Source organism: Asparagus officinalis, unplaced genomic scaffold, assembly GCF_001876935.1.
Source record: "Asparagus officinalis unplaced genomic scaffold, Aspof.V1 AsparagusV1_Un432, whole genome shotgun sequence".
Classification (NCBI taxonomy): domain Eukaryota; kingdom Viridiplantae; phylum Streptophyta; class Magnoliopsida; order Asparagales; family Asparagaceae; genus Asparagus; species Asparagus officinalis.
In genome coordinates, this window is record NW_017972697.1 from 40,244 (window position 1) to 47,718 (window position 7,475).

Sequence of the window (7,475 nt, forward strand, 5' to 3'; positions counted from 1 at the left end):
TGATAAAGTTGTATGCTTAAGAGGAAAAAACATTCATGAGGTAACAATTTTTGTGTTCACATGTTTGTTGCCACCATTTGATTTTAAGTGTATGATCATAAGTTTATATGCCTGAACTTATCCCTGAACTTTTGCCTCTTAAATTTTTCTTCTTTACTGTCCAATGCTTCCTGAGATCTTAATTGATAGAAGTTTTGATTATTGACATTACATATGGATGTTTGCTAGGTATATTAATTATTTTAATTTGATGTTTGCATCGTAGATGGATGATGGTGGGGATTGTATCGGTGAACAAAGTGTTGTTATTATGGTATTGCCCATGGTTTAGAAGCGATCATGATTTTGAAACCTAACTGGTTTTGTTTCTGATAGTTGACTCAACTATTCAGTCTCCATTACCTACATGTTTGGTATTCCCAGATTTGATGCGATTTGCCATGTCATAAACATATTTATGACTAATCAGGCTGTTTATATATTTGTTATAGGTTTCATAATAATTTTTCGCTAATTCATGTAAATATTTCATAAAATTATGAATAATTAGATTATTACAGGTCTCATTTGTTTTTTTCTTGAAAAACAGGTTTCATGTGATTTTTTTCATGTCAAAAATGTATATTTCATGTCAAATGAGCTAAAATTATAAATAATCAGGTCATTACAAGTCTCATTTATTTTTTCTTGAAAAACAAGTTTCATATGATTTTTTTCATGTCAAGCAGTAAATTTCATGTCAAATTAGGTACACAGTTTATAGTAATTGAATCATGTTATTCTAGGTTTTGTATAATTTTTTATGCAAACAAATATTTATAATGAATTCGGTTATTTACTATTTGTTCATGTTACATTTGCACTTCTATTTTGTTAAGATTATCTCCCATAACGATCACAAATAAATTTGTCTTTAGTGGGGGTAATCTTACCATGATGACCATACCTACACACTTCAATATCAACCAAACACAAGAAAAATAGAAAATATCAAATTAACAAAAAAAATTCCTTCTTTTAATACAAACCAAACATAAGAAAAGTCCATACATTGGTTCCCACCATATTTTATGTGCGAACCAAATCCAAACAATCAATTTCTTGAAAAATTTTAAAAAACCCAAAACTTAAATTTCATTACATGGAATTATATTTCCCAATATATAGGAAACGATCCAAACAGCCCCTAATCATCAAAAGTTTGAAACCAGTCTCTCAATAGTCATCTCACTTCAATAAAATCCAAAAAAAAAAAAAATTTAAAATGAACACATGAACCGCATGCTCCCAGTTCAAACTTCCAACAGCATCATATATATGTAACATAACCCAAAATCTTAAAATACTGCACAAATAAACACCCCATAATCCAGACAAAACAAATGGACCCAAAAAGAAACGTAATAGAACCAGCAGCAGGGCCCACAAGTACACTTCTCTAACCAGTTCGAACACAGAAATAGACACGCCATGCCCTTGACGCATCTAGAACCCATCAACACCTCCCGAAAACAGATTTTACATCTACAACATCTGATTACAAATTGAAAGAAATTTCAAAGTTTTAACAGAAAGCCCGAGCTACGCCCCAGCCCAAGCCCACGATTAAGCTCCCGGGGCAGCATCCTTGATCCGGCCCGGAAAGTAAATCCCGCGCTCTCTCGCATAATCTTTCACTTCTCTCGCCGTGTCAGCTATGCGACTCCTCGCATAGTCCACTCTCCCCGATCCCACCGGGTGCCTCCCCATAAAATACCTGCTCAATTGTTATCCACATTCAGTAATCACAGGAGGGAAAAAAAAAAAAAAATCGAACTGCACACGTGCAAGCTTACTTGCGTGCCGATGCTTCTGATAGAATAAGAACAGTTTTAACAGAGTTTCGACAGTATTTTTCCTTACAAAAACCGGGTTCTAACCTGTACATCCACGTGGCCCGCCAGCTAGCACCGCCACGCGCGAACCCGCAAGCCGACAAAAACCAGTGACCCCAATGCGAACAGCAAAGCCGCAGCGGACCCAGACGGGGTAGAGAAGAGGAGGAGTGGGCGCGAAGCAAACTTACGAGACCAGTGACGGCGCCGCGTGCGGGAGCCGGGTAAGGCACGAGGAGGATCGCGCGAGACGAGGAGTGAGAACCCGAGCACCGGGTTGAGTGGCGGCGCGTGCCGCGGAGGCCGACGGAGGAGGAGGGCGACCGCCGCCGCCGCCGCCGACGAGTAAGGCCGGCGGCTGCCGGGTCGGCGTCTCCGAGCGCTTAATGGCCTCGCGCACACTCTTGCGACGAATCTCCATGAAGCATCCTCTCCCGGGTCCACGGTCACATTATTTTGAAGTAGCATCAGGTGGAATTGAAGGGAGCAGGGGAATTGGAATTCGGGGGAGATTAAAGAGAGGGTGGTGGCGTTGACACGTGGGGCAGGGTGCGGGTTTGGATGGGCCATGCAAGGTACGGCGTCGTGAGCGTGTGCAGCGGGGAGGCGGAGGCGTGGGTGGGGATTCTCATCCTTTCCGTTGGTGTGCGGGTTTTTGTCCTTTGGACGCAGGAGGTTTTTTATTTTATTTTATTTTTATCGTTGCTGGTTTTCGTGAATAGATTTTTGTTTAAGTGCCTGTTTGGCTCGAGAACAACAAAAAATGAAAAAATGAAAACACCTGAAATTCTTTTTTTTCTTTAGATATTCTTCAAAAAGATATTTTTAGTTTGTTTCAATTAGAAAATACGGGTGTACCGGGTGTAGAAAGTACTAATGTCCATTGAAAAAAAAAATGACTACAACTAATACAAAGCTATTATTTAGGAAAAAAAGAAAACTTAATTTCATTGATATCCACTGTATGTGTCACCCAATCGTTAATTGTCTGCAAGTAGCTTTAGGGACTGTTAAGTTCTGTTATGGTATTCCTATTCCTCAAAATATAACTCCTCGCTACATAATGGACGGGTGTATTTCCGCAAGTAAGACCCCAACTAGCTTGGTGGCTCAAGCCCAACGAAGGTTCCAACTGTTGGCCTCTTTGTTTAGATGATGTTTAACAAACAATTTACTACTAATGTTGTTTGTCTAGTGTTTGTACATTCTTATGTATTGTAGACAAACAACGTTGTTGGAGGATGGATGGATTGCGCCATAACGACGATATCAAATGGAGGTTGGCGGAATTGTGGAGTGAAGCAACATACAATTCAAGTTAAAGATCAAGTTCAAGCTTCATCCGCAAAGTGTACCAAGTCAAGCTTATTGAAGATCAAGATCGGCTTGGGTAATCTAGTTTAGGTTTTATATTATGTGTGTTTAATACGTTAAGCTCAATATTCTATACACACACATTTTATTGGTTTCTTCGTGTGTATATATATATATATATATAAAGAATCAATTTGTAAGCTATATGTGGTATTTTCTCCCCCTTTGACAACATCAAAAAGGAAAAAATGAAAGATAGGAGCAATGCTCCCCCTGCTTATAAGCATAGATAAAAAATAAAGAATTGTATGTCAAAGGCTCCCCCTGTCAAATAGACTAAGTGACATTTATTGAACATACATACAGGAGCTAAACCAACAACTTTTCATCAAACATATGCATAAATAATACAAGTAATTCAAATTCTATAAACAAAAACATGATTATAGTCTTAACCATGCATTGATCATAACATGATAAACAAAACATCATTTTAGCATCATAGATTTGCATAAATATACAAAACCTAAACAGTGCAAAGAACTCATGACAGGCAACTAATATTTACTACACATCAAATTATGAATGTTGTTTCAACAATGCATTGATTTATAAAAGAAATAAATTAAACACAATAGGCCACAAAATATCACATAAGCATTAGAAGCAATATAGTTTTGCACTAACCATGGATTCGTCCACAAGATAAAAAATCACACAAAACCATACATAGTTTGTTCCACAAAGTATCATAGAGTTATTACACTCAAATAAAACAGAGTTATCAAATCAGTCATCTCCAAAAGAGAACATCAAAAACAAAGATAACCATCACATAAAGAAACTCAACTCAGTCATCACCAGCACCATCACCACCATCATCACCACCATCATCACCACCATCACCATCACCATCATCACCACCTCCAGAATCAGAAGAGCCTGATCCATCAGCAGAATCCTCACCAGAATCAGACTCAGAATTGGAAGGGATCCCGAGAGACGTACGCTGAAATGAAAGAATAGTCCTAACATCCTAACATCACCATCACCATCATCACCACCTACGTCTCTGCTCGTTCTCTTTTGTTTTGACCTACGATGGTCCAGAATGTTTTCCTCGTGTTTTTGCTCTCATCGGTCGACCGACGGAATTTTCGGTCGACCGACAATAGATCCGTTGGGCACAACGGCTACTTTTCTGAGGAGCTTTCTGGGGGCTTTGTTGTCCTTTGGCTTGGGGTTTTTGGCTGAGTTGTGAGAGGGTATAAATACCCCATTGTCTTCAACTCTCAAGCTAGCTATGAGAATGTTTTAAAATAGTTTAACAAGGGTTTAAACTTGTTTAGTGTTTGTTTAAGTTTGGTTTAAGAAGCTTTTAAGCAATTGAGGGTTTGAGTTTGTGAATTCAATTTCACAAGAGCAAGTGGAGATCATCCTTTGGTGTTTGAGCATTCACTCTTCTCCTACTCTCTTGTCATCTTTAGAGAAGTGTTTCTAAACTCATCTAGCAATTTATTATTTTGATTATAATTTCCATAAGCTAGATTTCATATTGAGTTTAGTTTAATTGTTTTATTGATACTCTTTGTTCACACACAACCTATTGAGCTTATTGTATTTACATTCATAGTATAATTTAGGGTTGTGGGTTTGTGACATTGAGAGTGAGTTTAATTGAGTTCTCACCTTGTTTTTGAGAACAATCATTTGTCATATTTGTGCTTATTGTGAGAATCACTTTGTAATACACTTGTACATCGAGTGAGGAGTGTGTGGTGAGAGTCGGGGATCGTTCCAAGAGGAGTGGCGTCGGTTGACGTGCCTAGAGAGAGGTTGTAACCGAGCACTTGAGGGAGACACGGCTAGGTCCAACACTTAGTGGGTGTAGAGTGTGATTGCAAGAGTGTGAGTTGTAGAGTTTTCGGTTGGCTAGAAAACCGAGTGTGTAGAAGAAGTTCCGGCTTCCAAACCGGATTGTGTTAGTGGATTTCTCCCCGGGAGTGGGGAGCGGAGACGTAGGACGGAAGGTCCGAACTCCGTGATCATATTGCTTGTTTGAGTTTGTCTTTGGCGTAGTTGTTTTTGCATTTATCTTATATCGCCAATTGTGCATTACTCATCCTTTTTATGATCCACTATCTAGTTTATATTGTTTACCCTTGTGTTAGTTTATATATCCTTGCATATATATTTTGCTATATATCTCTTTGCTAGGATATATCATATTGTATATTGCTTATCCTAGCTCATATATATTATTGCATTTCATACTTGCTAGGATAACTTGTTAATTAATTTTAATTAGCATTAAATCAGATTAGATTAGCATAAGACCCTAATCACCCCCCCTCTAGGGTCTAACACCAACTTGGCCAACTCGTCAAGTCAATACTCGTCATGACGACTCAAGAGTCGGGATCAGTCGACCCTCTTGTCGAAGTCGACTCGCCTGGAGCCCACTCGACTTTTTATTCAATGCCTTATGAGGACGACTCAATGAGCGTTACTTCTAGGCTAAACTGGAGGATAATATTTGCCTCAGGTTTCTCCCTCTGGCCACGTGTCAGCACCACGATCAACACTGAACAGGTCCCATCATTATGACCATAGCCCCGATAGTCTTCATGACTCGTCATATCACATGGGCTCTACCACGCCACCGATCACGCTCCATTCGATGCTGAGACGATCTCTCCAATGCTGAAGTGATCTTTCACCAAACCACTTATCGACACCCGTAAAGTGGGTGCTGATGCAACTGTTAGACCCTAGATAGAGGGGGGTGATTAGGATCTTATGTTAATCTAATTCCGATTAAATTCCAATTAAAATTATATTGATTAATTTATTCTTGCAAGAATAATATGAGATAGATATGAACATGAATGATATGAATAGGCACAAATAAAATATATGCTAAGCAAAACACAAACACACGATATGTTTACGAGGTTCGGTCACAACGACCTACGTCTTCGCTCCTCACCTCGAGGAGATCTCCACTATCACAATCTGGTTTGGAAGCCGGAATTTCTACACACTCGGTTTATAAGTTTATCAAAAACTCTCACACAACAAATACTATGCATTCACACTATACACACTAAGTGTAGGAACCTAGCCCGTGTCCTCCTCAAGTGCTCAGATGCAACCTCTCCCTAGGTTCGTTAACCAACGCCACTCCTATTGGATTCGACCCCGTCTCACACCTCACACTTCTCTCGGTGTACAAGTATATTACAAGTGATACTCACAATAAAGGTTAAATACAATGTCAATTAACAGGTTTTGGATTCGACCACAATTCAATTAAAGACATAGTAAGAAAATTAACTACTGGCGGTCGACCGTGGCGGTCGACCGTGGCGGTCGACCGCAAACTGATACATGTCAATTAACAGGTTTTGGGTTAATTTCGAAAATACATTAAAAATATCAAATCAATTCTAAAAATAGTAAAACTTTGGGGAAAGTTTCTAAATGATAAAATAAACATGTTTGAAAAGGAATTTTTGGAAATGTAAGTTTTGTTTGTGAAAACTCTGTTTTTGAAAAGTGTTCATAAAACATGTTTTCCGCGAACATGAAAATTAAAATATGACTTGTAAACTCGTGTATATATACCATGCATATATTATATATATATAATGAAGTATGAACGAGTTGTAAACATGAAATAAAAGCTATTGTAACAAAGTTTGATAAAAAATCATTTATATGATAGATAACGTCAAATTTGTGTCGTGTTTACATATTAAGCTTAAATATAATCATACGATATATGTAAGCAAACTAAACTTATACCTAGATGAATGCACACACATGAACTTGAAACTTTAACTCTTGATTGTCGTGTGTTGAATTACCTGTAAAGAGAAAAAACCAAACAACAAAAACTAGCAAATAGATTAGCAATAAATTGTTTGACAAATCATCAAAATAAAAGGGCCAACAGCAACCATCAGCACATACTCCTCCTCTCTTCTCATTTAATGCTGAGGAGATCCTCCCTCCAGTCGCCAGCCAACACCCGTAAAGCGGGTGCTGATGTAGCCCCCAGCCCATACATCGCCATCACTTCTCGGTACTCGGCTAAAGTGTCCAATCTACCATTCTCTTACAATACATATACATGTACTATTCGCCTTTTAAAGGGCTATTCCAAAAAAGAGGAGAACTCTTAAGTTCTGCTTTTTCTTCCACTCAAGTTTACCATCTAACTTGATCGTCGAAGGTACAACGGGGGAACCTATCGTCATCCTCTTACAAGTTTTTACATGTGCA

The 7,475-nt window shown here is 38.5% G+C and overlaps 1 long non-coding RNA gene across 1 annotated transcript; it reads right to left on the reverse strand.

Moving 5' to 3' along the window:
- Nucleotides 1–1,286: 1,286 nt before the first annotated feature.
- LOC109827776 lies at nucleotides 1,287–1,996 on the reverse strand. The gene is made up of 2 exons (XR_002243506.1): nucleotides 1,920–1,996; nucleotides 1,287–1,756 (listed from the first exon to the last, which is right to left on the reverse strand). It is a non-coding gene; the product is annotated as an uncharacterized LOC109827776 (long non-coding RNA).
- Nucleotides 1,997–7,475: the final 5,479 nt, after the last annotated feature.